General features: G+C 33.8%; 1 long non-coding RNA gene across 1 annotated transcript; it reads right to left on the reverse strand.

Annotated features, from left to right (window-relative positions):
* Positions 1 to 11,817: 11,817 nt before the first annotated feature.
* Positions 11,818 to 17,195, reverse strand: LOC143243885 (uncharacterized). Its single transcript, XR_013024796.1, has 2 exons — positions 16,662 to 17,195; positions 11,818 to 12,253 (listed from the first exon to the last, which is right to left on the reverse strand). It is a non-coding gene; the product is annotated as an uncharacterized LOC143243885 (long non-coding RNA).
* Positions 17,196 to 17,607: the final 412 nt, after the last annotated feature.

The following is a 17,607-nucleotide window of genomic DNA, read 5'->3' on the forward strand; positions in this document are numbered from 1 at the left end:
TGATCGTGGTGGCTAACGATTCAATGATGGAATGCATTTTTTTTTACACTGCAAGGCTCTGGGTATGATTTTGCTTGCATACGCTGTCGGTGTTACATGATGCTGCACTGAGAGAAGCAGCTGAATTATTTCCTGTGACCAGTCTTAAACATTTGTTTTGTACGTTTTCAGTCTTATAGAGTTATACAGCAATCAAATTGGTTATCGGTACTGTATAATTCAGTATGGAATAGACAATATAATAAGTAGGTTCTGTTCTTCAGCTCGATTTACAGCTGCACCTTTCACAGCATTGCTTTTGGTAGCTCTAGTTGTCAGTGTATTTATGTGGCTGGTGAAGTTGGGATGTCTGTCAAATATTACCCCTTTCTCTAGGTTCTTCTTCGTTTCTTCCTGTGCCTGTTGATACTGGTGATGTTCCACTCTCATCAGCTCATCTATTTTTGAGTATGTAGAATACGGCTGTAGATTTGGAGATTATTAACCATTCCTGTACGGCTGCACTATTGTTCCACACTGTTAAGGGATGGTTGCACTAAAATGTATATGATAAAGGTTAGCACTAAGCAACTGGTTGGACTGTCAAGGCGAGCTAGATCCTTAATGTAGTTGTTGAAAAGAACTAGTGATCCAGTATTTTTGTCAGATTCCATATTTCATGGTGTGACTAGTAGTCAGTGCGGTTATGAACCATCTCACACATTACACTGATTCCTGTTCTAAGCATTTTGTAAGCACGAATGGAAAGTTGGACTTTATTGTATTTTTTATACCTAAATGTTTTCTGACCAGTATCAGTGCCTTGCTATATATGAGCTGTAAATTTAACAGCACTAATCCAGAGTTTCTATTCTATTGTATGTGACGGTCAATCCCACTATTCGTTGGTAAAAGAGTATGCCAAGAGTTGGCGGTGGGTGGTGATGACTAGCTGCCTTCCCTCTAGTCTTACACTGCTAAATTAGGGACGGCTAGCACAGATAGCCCTCGAGTAGCTTTGTGCGAAATTCCAAAACAAACAAACAAATCTATTCTATTGTAATAACAATCTAATGATAAAAGTAGCAGTGTTTCAATCTGATAGAGAAGCCTTCTTGTTATAACTTTCTTAGAGATCACACAAGTAATGTTTTGCAAGAAAAATATTCTATGGTCTTTAAAGCCAAGAGCAATCTTTTATGGGTTTGTGTAAGGATTCGATAAAGGCATTCATTTCAGGGATGCTACTTGTTGTCCACCTATAAGACACCCAACCTTAACTTCTTTCAGACTTAGAACTTTATTTGTAGATGTATATACGACTTTGTGTATCTTATCCAAGCAACAGATGACTTAAATATCTATAAATAGTTGTAGCTCAGCTCTTGTCAAGATACTCAATATTACTTAAACTGGACCTAGGTTTATCAATAATCAAAGAAACGTTTTCCTTCATCCAATTGTACTACTAAAACCTACTGAAGATGGTTCACAAAGTAGGGCAATTATTTTTCTTGGCACTTGAAATGCAATTGATTTATCTGCTTTTGCTCATTACTTCCTTTCTATGGTAGGAAAATTATATGCCCTTAGTTTATCTTGTTATTCATAGTCGTGGTACTAATGACAATGGCAGAGTGTGTTTTGCCCTATCTGGTGTGTACGCTTAAAAGCTTTTTCTCTTAAATTCAACTTGTCATATGTCAATGTAGCAAGCTAGATTATTTCCAACTCAACGTAGTCATGGTCACTAATATGGTTCCTAATCATAGTAATGTTCCTCCCTCTTCATCCTCGAAATCTATGAACAATACCTAGTTAGCTAACAATAGTTAGCAATACCTCCTTGCAAACAGTTTAGCTCAGATTAGAAGTGGTCATTTATACTGTTTTTACATCTTTCCATTACATAGTTTGATGCAAAGGTGTAATAGATGCTCAGAGCTTTGACAAACATACCTCTTCATGAGGTATTTGCATATTCAAGTGTTTTGACACCTAACATGCAAAGTCCTCACTCATACATCAGTCCAGTTCATACTGATGACTGTCAAGAATGGTTCAGGCAGGGAGTCAGAGTATTTAATCAAGTGACCAAATAATCACCATTGTAAGGTTCTCTACGTGCAAAAGAACGCACAATATCTATAAAGAAACTATTGTGACGAGCCCTTGTAACATTTCCACCTTAGTTTAACTATGATTCACATATGCTCAACATTATGCCACTGGTACTAGTATGTGAAAAAGACAGGATTTCCAGCAGTTGTAAAGAAACTGCTGAAAACAGAAATAAAATAAACAATCCTTATTAAAATACAACACAGAATGAGCACTTGTTTAATATGGAATGCACGCGCTTTTACAAATCTGAACTGTCTATTCCTGTCCAAATTCTACTGAATGAAGCACCTACCAGATTGTTTAATTTTAACTAATATTCTAAACTGTTACAACATTGCATTAAAACAGCACAGTTATAGTACCCCAAAGTGATTTCTACCATTAACTTGACTGGTAATTACGAATAGAAAATAAAGGGAGGTTGTAACCCTAAAAGCAACTAAACTGCTGTTGAAGAAAACTGCTCTTTACTTTTATACAAAACTACGGACTGAGCAATAAACAACTGGAGTAAAAGTAACTTAACTTGTTTGACAATGTGTTGGCCCGGCATGGCCAGGTGGTTAAGACACTCGACTCGTAATCTGGGGTTCGCGGGTTCCAATCCCCATCACAACTAATGTGCTCGTCCTTTCAGCCGTAGGGGCGCTATTATGTGACGGTCAATCCCACTTTTTATTGGTAAAAGAGTGGCTCATGAGTTGGCGGTGAGTGATGATGACTAACTGCCTTTCCTCCAGTCTTACACTGCTAAATTAGGGACGACTAGCGCAAATAGCCCTCATGTAGCTTTGCGTGAATATTCAAATCAAACAAACGTGTTATATAAAAACTGCACACTATCCTGAACAACTAGAAAGTTCTGAAAAGTTCTACATTACAATTAGAAGGTAAAAAAAATGCATGACATACTTGCACATTACACAAACGTAAAGTGACCAAAACAAAGCAAGAGAGATTTAAAATATACAGTATGCTAACTTGATTGTAGTAATTTAAAAAACCACCAGATATGTAAAATATTTCACAGTGGCAAAAAATTAATTTATTTTGTATTTTACACAGATGTGTTTAAGTGCAATAGAAAATTAATAACAATCCAAAATATCTGATATTTTAAAAATGGAATTGATGAGAATGGCAGCTACGTATAGTAAGTTCAAATGTATAAAAACGATTAGAATATTTAAAATACTTAATTCTATTTCAAATATCACACTGGAACCTAGCATAAAAAATTACTGGTCTGGATGACATCTTGGGTACATAATTAAGAATTGGAAATGAATATAGCTTCTAACAGTAACATATTTCATATGTTTATCTTTATAAGTATTGTTACGTGATCTCCAAAACTAACAATGGTAACGTCACAGGACACGAAGTTGCGTGATTAGCAACCGACAAATCAAGGATCGTATCCATGAAAAACTAATGACTGAGTTCACGTTACAAGCTCCGTAAAGATACTGCATTTCAAAACACAACCAAAAAAGTAAATCTAATTTCCTAATTTTAATAGTTTCTTTACATAATAATAAAAAAAAACAAAAATATACCTTGATGGATAAGTCATAACTGTTCCTTCATATTACTAAGTAGCAAAGCTCTTTGCATAAATCACAATGTTATAGATGGAGAAAAAAACTAAATATTTGCTTCCAGGCCTTTCAGCCATCAAGTAAGGTGTGCAGGCTCAAAAGTAATCAGGGAAAAGACCCAAAACATCATACCCTTGATGAACCAAATGAAGAAAACACTTTTGAAGCAGCTTATCCGAAAGTGGCCTACTTGTGTATTTCTTTTAAAGACTGTATTTATTACCATTGTTTGGGACAACATTTAATTAGGTAAGTTTGTTTCGTTTGAGCAAACCAGCATTGAGCTATCTCGAAAACTGAACCTGAAATTCCAGTGTTTTAAATCAGTAAACTTACCACTGTCCCACGAAGAGACTGAAAAGCTAACAGGCCAAAGGAAGTTGCAGCAAAAAACTATTCTAAATTCTTTCCGGAACGTCAAGAAGCACCCATAATTGCAGCCTCAGAGCCTCACCTTCCAAAAAACACCAAACTAAATATATTTTTCAATATCACAATAAACAAAATCACTGAAAATTAGTTTGATAATAAATTTTTCTTTTTTAAAAAATAAACCAAGTGACATGAAGAATGCTAAAAGTATCTCTGAAAAATCACAGCACTGGAAAACCCATTAGTGATACTGTCAAGCAAAAGTGGTAACTTTATCTGATTAAGATGTTTACATGAAGAACCAGGATACCAACTGATGTAGATGGAGAGTGTAACGAGACAAATATCACTTAGGGCAATTAAGTGTGATATAAAAGAATGGAGCAAGCAAGAAAATAATCAGACCAATGCTTTGATAGACAAATGAAGAAGCATGGCAGTCAAGAATAGCTGTAGTGTGAGAGGAGGTATGTTTTGGAAACAATACATGTAATTTAAACTTTATCTTTTTATTGGTTATATATAATGTAGTATTAAATGTTACAAAGGACTAACAGCAATTTGTGAAATAGAGGATGTGGCATATTGGCATGTCAAGTGAGTGATTTTCTAGTTTATGGCCTTGTACACAAAGAATGAAGGCTATAAACATTTTACTCTGTTCAAAATAATAATTATATTATAATAAGCAGCTTATATTAAATTGTGTACTTCTGAAAGGAAAGATCAATAAATTAAATACAATGAGAGACTTAGAAAGTAAATTATTGATTCTATAACTAAGGAAGATTGAGAATTTTTTAAAGATACTTCCACATAAAATTAGAAACTTAAATATGGTATAATATTAACATTTTTTTATTTATTAATTATGTTTTGACATTAGGTTTAATGCAATACATTAATATCAAAGTAGATAAATTGGATTTTGAATGTAATTATGTAGAGAGGTTGCAACATATGCAAAATAGGTTAATGTATGGTTAACACCATCAGCAATTTTAAGCATCATTTAATCATTACTTTATCCATATTATTGTGTAAATCAATAACAGCATACATCCAAACACTGAGGTATGCCTACTTGTGACATCAATCAAATTTAATTGAACTCCATTTAAAAAAAAACAAACCCTCTACCTTCTTCCATCCAGCCATCTTTCTATCCAAGAGCAAATTTGATCTCAGAATGGCTAATATAGGTATTAACACTTTTATTGATAAGGAGAGAACAATATTTCAACTTTCCTAGGTCATCTTCAGATTAAAAAAGAGAGAGTTTTAGTGTGACTTTTCTTATGGACAAGAGTATAAACAGGTATGGGACTGTAGGGGTATTGCAAGTGGATGTTAAGTTATTAATTAGTATACGTAGAAAGGTGTTCCTTTATATTCGTTTAATTTTGGTTTTCGTTGTTGTATAGGTAGGGTTTATTTGAATTTGCGTTTGTTTATATTTGTTTCCCTACTTGATATCTGGGTGTTTTCTATGGTTGTGTTGTGTTTATTTGATTTGCAGTGTTCAAAAACATGTAAAAGTGTGTTTTTGTGTTCTATGAATCTAGTTTCCATTGTTTCTGCTTATTTCCCCAGTATAGAAGTCATGGCAGTTGTTGTATTGTATTTTATAAATTATGTTGGTGTTGTATTTGTCAGTGTCGTTTTTACATAGAATGGACTTTAGTTTTTACCTGGTTTTTGAATAAATTTGATATTTACTGGAATGTTGCATTTTAAGTTTTTTTGAAATGTTTATTATTTTTTCACTGATGTCGGGGTCATATGGTATGCAACAGTATAAGGTTTTGTAGTTTGTTGTATCTTGGGATTTATTGTTGTTTGTTTGTTGTTGGTCTAGGTGTGCGCGTGTATAATTTGTTCCATGGTTTTTGAGGAAAAGTGTCATTTTATTTTGTCTAATGCATAGTTAATTTCATCTGGTGAACATAGTTTTGTGGCTGTGTTTATATGGTTTCTTAATATGTTGAGTTCTTGTAGATGCAAATCTAGCAATTGTATTATCAACATACCTGTACCAGTATAGTGGTGGATAGAAGGCTGAATTGATCGCTTGTGATTCAATCTTTGTCATAAAAATGTTGACATGGGATTCCCCATACTCATGCCATTTATTTGTAGATAGTTTTGGTAGTAGTGAATTCTATAAGGGTTACTAATTGGTTGCTGGGGGTGTGTGTCAATGGGTTGGGATCTTGGATATAAAGTTCTTAGGCTATCTTGTGGGTTTCAGTTGTTGGGACTTTGTGAAGACAGAGATTATATCAAAACTGGCCATTAAGGCTTTATGATTTAGTTGATTATGAATATATTTAAAATTGAAGAGTCATTGAAAAAGGATCCAGCTGATGTTACATGTTTAGTAAATCCATAAACACTAAATGTACATTCTTACCCTTATCTTCTCAAGCAGTAGCCTCTTCAAAGAATGCCATAAGATTTGTAAAGCAATGTGTCCTTTACTGAAACAATGTTGGCTACCTGAATCTAAAATTTTGTTCATTGAACTTAGAAAACACATTTTATCATACTTTCAAAAAATATGTTTATGCAACTGTTATAAGGCTAATAGGCTTCTAATCACCTGGACAATTTTTATCTCTTCCCTTCAAAAGTGTGGTATCATTATCCAACTTCCAACCTGCTGATACCTGCCCACTATTCAAGAACTAACAAAAAATATTATCAAGTGGCTCACGTATTCCCATTTTAACATCCTTCAAACTCCTTATGGAAATATTATCTAGTCGAGGAACTTTATTACTCTTTAATTTTCCAGTTATTTCTTAACAATTTCAGAACTGATGTGATAACATTGTTCAATATTGTCTCCATCTTGCAAATGACTAACATCAGGGATATTTGTTTTAATCAGACAAAAAATGAACTCCTCACCAATCAAACTGTAAGAGAGTCCAGCAATAAATGATCACACAGAGTCTAAGATCAGGCTTAAATTGCATATGTATAAATGACCATGCTTCAAAGAATTTGAATACTAACTATAAAATGTTTCCTCATGATGTTACTACCACTCACAAAAGAGATGCAAATGAAACAAAGGAAATTTGATGGGTGGAATTTTAACATCACAAACTAAGCAAACACACATGAGATGACAGTGAAGGATGAAGTTTGATTAGAGCATGATCAGAATTTAAAATGCAGCATGTGTCTCCCTCACTTAACTCAACTGAATAAACATAGACAAGGAATACGAATCCATCCCTCGTACAATACACTAGCTGTATTGGGGGTGACTCACACTACACAGTGCCACCATTGCTCTACTTTTCACCATATTGTACTGTGCTGTACATAATCACTGAAGAACTCTACAAGATACACCATCCAAGCAGTCAGGAACTGGTAAGTGGCAAGGACATCCTTATTCTACTTGAATGCAAATAAATGCCCAGATCCCCATTAAACATCTGCCAGAAAGAATTTTTCCTATAGACAGTGCAAGAGATGACTGTGAAACACGATTTTGAAAAGCTGGCACATGCAAGCCAAAGAAGTGGTCAGTTACTTCTTTGGTGCTGACGTTTTCCGTGATAGTCCATGGAATGGTACGGGCATGGTCGGGCAAATGAGTAAGTTTAATACCATGAAGATAATTAAGGTGGTCTTCCATAACTCCCTTCCTCAAGAGTAGGCACTGTTCGAACCAGGACAAATGGGGTGTGGGCATTTTCCTTAACCTACAGCCTAGTGTGAATCTTAGGAAATAATCATACCATGGGAGGCAAAATCAACAGCTGGTGAAAGAATATAATGAAAAAACAGTGTACTTTTCTTTCTCAAAAACTGTGTGTAGATTGAAGAATATCAAGAACAAGGAGATGAAACTATCAAATCATGAAGACTGTTCATGAAGATGAATGTGTTTAGATTAATTCATAAGTCAACCTGAAGGTGCAAAAGAGACACAAGAAAGTAAGATAGATGACAAATTTGAGATAAAGTCTGCAAGCATCAATATCCAGGTAAGAATACATCAACATAAGGAGCTGGCAGACCTATCTAGTAAGTGTAGGAAGCAATAGGTCTCCAGATAAAGAATAAAAACAGTGATGGAAACCACAAAAAAAAAGACATTCGTGCCATCTGATAATACATAAACCAGATACAGCAGATTGTCCAGATCCAAATAAGAATAGAGGTAAAAGATAGAAGGAGATAGGAGATAAAGAATGATCACTTTCCTGATAAGCTGAAGTATTGAAAAGAAAACTTTGATCTGGGAGGAGAAATAAATAAGCATGGTGAAAAGGAGTGTGGAAAGAATTGACAACATATACATCCAAATGAAAGATACCACAGTTGAAAAGGAGAAAAAAAAATGTCTTTAGAGAAAGATGGTACAGATATCAAGAAGCCAATGTTTCAAATAGGACATGTGTGAGAGCATGTAAAACTACATGAAAGTCTCAGTCAGGCAAAGAGATTAGTGAAGAAGGAATGACCAAACAAAGTGGAAAAAACAGAGGAAAGAAACACCTGATGGTAACAAGAAAGGATATGTGTAATTGACAAATTTGTCCACTAATCAGTTTTGGCAGAGACTGAAAATCCGTAATTGAACAATTATGTGAAAAAGGCCAAAATATGGACAATGTCAAGAAAACCTGGGAGTTGCAAATGGCAGATGGAACAACTATAAAGAACTTGCAACTTCCAGTGACAAAGTTCAAAGATGACAGGAACAGAATAAGAAGGCAAAACAATTCAAAAGTCCAGCCCACCAGGAAGTGGAGTAAACAAATTCCACACAAGAAGAAAGGGTGACACCACGTAAGGTTGGAGCAAGAAAGGGGGAAAGGGCAGAGGATAAGGGGATTTCAAAGCCAAATGAAGAGAAGAGGAAACCAAAGAGGAACCAGCAACAGGACCCAATGAGGAGTGTTATATATAAAGGCCTTGACAAAAGGAACAAGATGAAGAATGAAATAGACATTCAGAAAAAGGTGAGAAAAGTCTTGGTTGAAAGCATCAACCATCAGAGATTAAGAAGGAACTGAAAATCAGATAAATGGAAGTTTGGTGTTGATAGCAGTGGCAAAGGTATTAGGAGCATGCCCAATGAGAAAATGAGAGTGGAGTGACCACTCTGTAGGTAGAATCCAGTCTGGTCAAGAAAGGTGATCTGTTTTAAGGTTTAGAGCCATAGAAATTCAATTCAAGCTGTAAAGGAGATAAAGATATGATAAATCTGGTGAAGCATGACTTACAGAAGTTTCCTCAACTCTAAAGAGAGCCCAGAATAAGTGATATGAATCAATTTTTGTACTCACTTCAACAAAGTAGCCATGGATTAATCATAGGAACTGAAGGATCACAAAGAATAAAAAATCATAGCACATCTAAAAGCATTCTGAGAGGCAACATAACACTTCAAAGGCCTCACTGGATATAACAAATTATCAGAATACAATCAATTATAGAGGTGAGGAATGGCAGTTCATTTAGGAATATGAGCCATGAAAAATTGATGACCTGAGGGCAGTACAGATGGGGGAAAAGTAAATAGCATGTTTATGAAATAATTGCTGAAATGGCTTCAAGGTTAGTGTAATGAAGTAAGAACATACACATATATATTCTTCTAAAACTTTTAGTGAGACAACAGATTTTAACTCAATTTACATCATTAACATTGTTCAATTATCAAGACATCTCAAATGTATTCAAAATACTAGTTCTATTATGTGCTGCATTATCCAGTTGTGCAGCTCATATTGATCCAAAAGCATTTACACTGTCCTGTGCACGTTATTGTGCATACATATTGTTGACTTAGTGACAAAAACTGTAGGATTTAGGAAAGAGTATCCACTTTGGGCCTTCATTTACGTTCAGTTTGTTTCCAACTCCAGTCACCAAATAAATGAAAGTCTGGCTGTAGACACAAAATTTGGCTCAAGACATAGCAAGCCTGGATAGTGGCTCACCTAACATGCTGCACATGGAAGACATGTTGAGATAAATTCAAATGCAGATATGTCAAAAAACACTGTTCAAACATCTTGTTCTCTTCTCCTTTTCCAACAGAAGCTGAGGTAATATCACAACATTTTATGGGTACACATTTGAGGCAATGATGCAAGCAGTAATAAAATAGTAGTGTCTACTAACACTAAATGTTAGCCAGAGTTCCAAAACGTGTAGGTTGTGCAACTTGGACCTCGCAAATGCAACAACATTCACATTAGCATCTTCATGCCTGCATGGATCATCAATGTCTTGTAAACACATGATCAAACTGAGTGATGTACAACTCCATCTTACCAATAACATGACCAAGTTAAGTGTTGTACAACCCCATCCTCTTAATGCAAATCACAAAAAGTTTGTGGGTGAGATAACAAAAGACCTCCTGTTCCACTGTTGCAGAGATAAGCAGCCCAATCTTTCAGAACGGTTGTTTTGTACGAGACCTACCTCTGGAGCTTATCCCATGAACATTCCATTGTCTATTAAACTGAACTATTGGCTATATATTTGTCCCAAACATATGACTATGAATATTTTAAAGTTTTAACCTGATGAGAGTACAAAGTTAGTATCTATATATACTTCAAAAATTCTAGCACTACTTGATTTACCATGTTTATAATACTTCTTTCACCAAAAATGTTCATACTAACTTTTGGAGATAATCCAATGGAAATACTGTTGCAAATTACTTCAAAAAATAGTGCAAAGTTTTACAAGTAGTAAGTGTCATTATTGTGCTGCAACAGAAACTTTTGCTACTGTAGAATAATGATCCAAGTTACCTACAACTGTTTTTCAGACAAAACCTTCCCCCCTTTGTATCAGGCACATTTGATGTCAGTTACCAATCTTTAATCTCTATTATTTTATTTACGGAGTTATGATAGCAGAATTTGTGATAAACATGACCATGGGTCCTACAAAATAAATCCACTTTTTTATCCTCATTCAGATAAGAAATGGTCTCCATATTGTAATAAGTACATTGAGTTGATAGATATAATTCAGAGAAAGGTCACAAGGATGTTATTTCTTGGATAGATAGGTTGAACTATGATGACAGATTCTTATTTCTTAATTACTTTTCTCACGTAAAGAGAAGGCCCAAAAATGATTTGAAAAATTCAAAACTATCAAGTAAATAGATCAACCTTTTTGTGTGTTAAATTCTAAGGATGGTAGGTCAACCAAGAGTTCACAAATTTAAGATCTGGAAAGGTCAAACTCATCTCCAGTTGAGGATTTTTTCTTTCAATAGGGTGGTGAATGTGGGAAAGAATCTGTCATCTATAATGCAATTCTACAGAAGTTTAAGAAAAAGAGCTGTTGAACATTTGGAGGTGGATTTAATAATTAAGTTTTATAAGAAAGGTTGGGAGTTAAGAGATAATAGTACTAAAATAAGCAAAATTACCTAGTGCAGGGGGGTTTCCAACGTAAGAGTGCCCGAGGGCCACAACTACAGTCACAAGTCTAGTGGTGGGCGGCATTATATTTTTTGTCAAATTAGGGCTTGTTAGTGTATTACATAATGCAAAATAAAGAGTAATAGATCCATGGTAGGGTTAATTTATGTCCTTTCAACATAGTAAAATGAGTTATGATTGGGAAGGAGTTAATCTGAATGGGACTTACTTTATGTTACATGATATTTGGATGGACATATTTTCAAAAAAAGATGTATTTCATTGTGAAAATAAAAGGAAAATATAACTTAAACATATTCAATTATGTAATGAATAATTTTATTGAAAAAATGCTGCATATAAAAGAAATTAGAATAGCAAACATATCTATGATATTTAATAAACTAAGTACATAAAAGTTTCAATGTGAACTATGAGGTCGCTCAGCAACACTGACCAAAGCAGGTTTGTTGACATGGAGTTCTGTCATTGCTAGTCTTAGGAGGTGAAGTAGAGAAGAATCTGTGGCGACATCTGTTGTGGTTCTTAATGAATTTCATAGTGGAGAACACACTTTCACATATATATGTGCTACCAAACATTGATGTAATTTTCTGTCCAAAGTACACAGATTTGAAAATAGATTTTTTGAAAGTAGTTTAAAGAAATCTGGTCCTTCTTCTTATCTGGTTTGCAGAAAGGGATCAGCTTGCAAATCACATAATTCAAGTTGAACATCAGCTTGTTGATTTTCTGTTAACACAAAGAGGATTATTGAACAGCTCTATCCTGCTTTTTATAATTTCAAATTCTTCGAATCTTGCATTAAACACATCAATAATATCTTCAAAATTTACACAAAATTCTAAAAAATCAAGTGACTCATCATCTTTGAACTGTTCTATTAATTACTGACAACTCAGAAAGTGGCCCAAGTCATTCTTTTCTAAGTAAACTTTGAAAATTCTTAACTTCTTTTCAAACCCATTTATGTTTCCCATTAAATCTGATATCATCTAGTTCTGTCCCTGGAGCTTTAGGTTTAGATCGTTAAGGTGAGTGGTGATGTCTATGAGAAAAGCCAGTTGTATCAGAAAATCCTTACTTTTGAAATCTTCTTCCAATTGTGTTGTATCTGATGAAACAAACTGATTGAGGAATACAGGGATTTCTTTCCTTATTCCAAAATATTGTTCACAACACTTTCCGGGCACTGAGCCACCTTACTTGGTTTTAATGTAAGTATATGCTGCTTCCATATCCTCCAAGAATTGCTTTAGCTGCCAATGTAAAAAAGCTTTGTTTCCTCCTCTTATCAGGTAAATAACTTTAACAAATTTAAAACTTTGTTTTGATTCACTTATTTCCACCACAAAGCTCCTTGATGAATAACACAATGAAATGTTGGGCAAGTTACTTAATTTTCCTTAAAAAAACCAACAAAGCCTAATTTTTCCAATCTTTGCAGGTGTGCCATCTGTCACTATTGCTGAACACTTATTGAAACCTCAATTTTATCAACTGAATTTTCACTGCCTTGAAGATATCCTTTCCTTTTGTGGCCCCATGAAGAGCTCATACATTCAATAATACCTCTTTCTTTGAAATATCTTCAACAACACATACAAATATTAACAGCTGACTAACATCTGCTTCATCAGTACTTTCGTCAAGACAGAGAGAAATAAGTACTTTTTTTCCCAGTCCAACAAGCGAGTTTTCTAATTGTTCTCCCATATCAGCGACCCTTCTTTGTATGGTTTGGTTGGAAAGTGGCACTGATTAAAATTTCTCAGCAGTTTTGGCATCCCAAAACACCTTTGCCATTTCAACAGCACATTTCTTTATTAAACTGCTATCAATAAAAGGTTTATTTGCCCTTGCAAGGTCAAGAGAAATGATGTATGAAGCATATGAAGTAGATGTCTGGCTTTCTGACAACTTGCTAAACATATTCGTTTGTTGTTTTAATTTCTTGCTGAAATCCACAATCTGAACTTTGAGTTTCTCCTTCATAATTTTTATACTTTTATTCGTGCATAGTTGAATAATGTTTTTTCACATTAAATTCTTTGGGCACTGATATAATTTGCATACAAATCAAACACTACAACTTGCCAATATTGTTTGTAATAAAATAATCAAGTTCCCAACATTCCTGGTACACTATTTTCACTGTTAATCTTACGTTTCTTAAAAATTTTGTTCATTTTTATATTTAACATGGAATTAAACAGTGATAATTTACAACATATCAACCACCACAACAGCAAACAGACAGACTGGCAACAGCCACCAGCTGGGCAAGTTCACTTTGTCTAGCAGAAAGGAGGGAGTATATAACTCAGTGAATCCACTTTGTCTAGCAGGGGGAATGATGGTATACTATGTTCACTTTGTCTAGTAGAAGGGAGGGAGTATACAACTCAGTGAATCCACTTTGTCTAGCAGGGGGAATGATGGTATACTATGTTCACTTTGTCTAGCAGAAGGGAGGGAGTATATAACTCAGTGAATCCACTTTGTCTAGCAGGGGGAATGATGGTATACTATGTCGAGGTGTATGTGACATAATTTACATGCTCTTACTATCAAGTTATTACTGTAAAATTATAGATGCATAATTAATAAACATATAGGTGCTGACAAAATAAATTTTAAAATTCATTAGTGAATACTAGTTGGAGCTTTCATGCATTTTTACCTCGCAAGTAAGAATTTTTCATTTCTTCATTACAAAAAAAAATATTATAAAAGTAGGTTATGTTTCAATTGACTTTCGCAGGCCACATAAAACCATGCAGCCTGCATGCCACCTGTTGCAAATCTCTGGTGGATCGATGGGATAACAGCATCTGAAGACAATACAAGTTTAGGATTTGGAAAAACAGACTTGGCTTCAGTTAATACATTTTTATTTACATAACAGGATGACTGACTCAAGGAGTGTGTTACTACTGGCAATAGTGAAGGTTGGCACTTTACAAGAGTTTATTGATGGGTTTACAGTCTTACTTTCTCACAAGTGGATATGTAAGGAGAGCTTTGTAAAACCAACCAAATAGTCCTCTGTTGTCATAGTATTGTTATATATTACAAGTACATAAAGTAATATCTTAAGAATGGAATCCTATTAAATCAAGAATTATGAAGAAAAAATGCACAATATTAGAAAGCTGTAACTCATTAAGTGTTTGAAGTCAACATATTTCAATGAGGATTTTTTTAGTTAAATGCTTATGAAATACACTCTGAAAACAACTTAAACTGAGATCCTTTTTGAGCAAGAAATATAAAACATGTAACTTGTTTAATAAAATATTTTATTCATCAAAAAAGCTGTATTTTGTAAACTATTCAAAGCAAATAATGAAATTGTTGTTAAAGCACAACTGATAAATTTAAAATAATTTTGAAAGCAAGTTATAATTCATTTTGCAAAAGACAAGCAATAGACATTAATCATTATGTTTTTCACACATAATAAACATAACACCAAGAAATGTGTAAACTGTAATCACTGTAAAGAGACTATTGTGTGAATCAACCTATTTTCTGCTGATTCCAACTGTGCTGTAGAAAATAAATTTTTTATTTCAATAACAAATTCATTTATTTTTCTGGTTATTTCTCAAAGAAACATTCTCAACAGTGTTTGTTTTGATTTGATTATTTGTTTATAATGTTATGTCTATTATCACCTTATAAAGTATTCACAATTATGAGGATAATTTGTAATTGGTTGATTTACAACCCTGTGATGCTAAGTCATTGGTCAAAGATTAGCACATTTTATCAATCAACTGTCAGTGTAAAGATGGCTATGAAGAATGTTTATAAAGAATGCACCATCTGATGGTACACCATGATTTTATTACTTACACTTAGTGTTTGGTAACTTAAATATTTTGTCAAAATCTGGGTATCAGTTAATCTGAAAATGTCTGAAGGTTATTGATGGTGCTATTATTTTTATAGTCTGTTACTATTTGTTAAAAGTAGTGCTCATCAACAATGCTAAAATTTAGAGGAGGAAAAATTTAAATCAAATTATATGCTATAAAAATATTTACCCAAAACAATACTATTTCTTCATTAAAATACATAAATAAAATAACACATATAATAGAAACTTGCAAATTGATTATATATTTACTATAGTGTAATTTTAAAGACTTTGTTGTTGTTTTTTTCCAATTATGAACTAATAAATGCTCCATGGTATGAACTTCACCTTAGTAAATGGGAGCTACAGTTACACCTGTATTGTCATTTCTACAATAATTGGTCCAGTAATTAGGTCACTCAGTTTGCAACTGAGAGTTGAGGTGCCATTTCTCACCCTTCAACATGCTCACTCTTACAACCATGGAACATTATATGCAACACTTAATCCTACTACTCATTTGTAAACAGTAGCTAAAGAGTTGGTAGTGTTGACAAACTACATTCTCTCTAGTCTATTACTTAAACATTATGGACGATTATTACAAGTGGCCTTGTGTGGCTTTGTATGAAATTTCAAACTAAACTAACTAAAAGAACACTATGTATCATCTTAAACAGAAAACATGCAGACAATAGTAATAACACAGTAAGCAATATGAACCATATAACCTTTACAGGTAGTTACATATTTCTAGAATATTTCATTACCAAAGTTAATTTCTACAGCAACAATAAATGAATAACATTAGTAATGCTATTACTAGTACAAACAGCAGTGCTGTCAGAAGGGGTATTAAGGCCGTGTTTTCTATTTGCAGAACCATGTCGGCTGTAATGCGCTATTATAATTAAATACACCTTATAATTAGTATGCTTGCTGCTGACATTGTCAATGACAGTTCTAATACTAAACACTAGAAATATAACCTTGGTATATTGAAAACATTACGTTAGGCTAATCGCTGTTTAACTTGTACTTCGAGTTTAATGAACTTATTTTCTTATAGGAATTATCTTTCTCAGCTTTTCATGATGACGAGAAATCCACCTGAAATGAAAATGTATTCTCAAGATGGCTGGTATGGATAGTAAAACTTTAATTAAAATACAGTTCTGTACTTTTAAGTTTCATCTTTTTCCTCTTACGTCTTTGAATCTATTTAATTCATCTCACATAATTAAATAATAAGCTAAATAACTTTTACTTTCTTACCTTTACACAGTATCAAAATATGTGTATCCATTGTAGCATTTGTAGTTGTACAGAACGTTAGGTTTGCTTCCAGGAAATTTATATTAGATTTAATCAGTTCTGCTACGAGTAGATATATCTTAGAGCTTCATAACAAACAAGAGCAAAAGTATCGTTATTTGCAACACAGCACACTTTTGTTTTTGAAATGTAAGTTTTTCTAAAATTTATAATAAATCAAGTCCTACTAACTCAAGCACATGTATAATAACATTCTAATCCTAACTTCTAACAGTAACACTTTAATTCGCGCCATTTGTATACTTCGCCATCTGTCCTTTAAAAACCGACACACTCGAAAATAAAAAAAAATTGACAAAACAATGCTTCAGCTAAAACACTCGCTTGATTGTTTTGTTTGGGACTGTATTTTTGCTGACATTTTAAAGTAAAAATAATCTTGTTTGTTTTGTTGTTAAATACAAAGATACACAATGCATCATCTGCCCACCTTGGGTATCGAAACCTGATTTTTAACAGAAAAAGCACTTAGACACTCACCGCTTAGCTTGTGGGTGAAAATAGCTCTCGTGTTCCTTCCATAATTCGACTTTTATTTCAGACGAATCAGCAAGAGAGCAGAGAGAGAAACAGACACGTACTTCACAACTTCGTATCTATCTTACTCCAGTAAGTGGACCCATACTGTTTGCTTTAAGTGAAATCTGTGAGTCAGAAAATGCAACAGAGAAGTAACTAAAGTGAAATTTTGGTGCTGTTGCTAGATTATTAGCGTTTTAGCATTATCAGTCATATGTCACCCATAATCCCTTGTGGGTTTTCTAATTTTATATTAACTAAGTCTTCCGCTTTTCTATAGCATTGCAAAACTTCCGGTTTATCTGCCAATTAGAAATTCTTAAGCTTTCGCATTTACCCTTGATATTTTATTTATGGCTAAATATGA

The sequence above is a fragment of the Tachypleus tridentatus genome, chromosome 2 (genome assembly GCF_004210375.1).
Source record: "Tachypleus tridentatus isolate NWPU-2018 chromosome 2, ASM421037v1, whole genome shotgun sequence".
Lineage (NCBI taxonomy): Eukaryota > Metazoa > Arthropoda > Merostomata > Xiphosura > Limulidae > Tachypleus > Tachypleus tridentatus.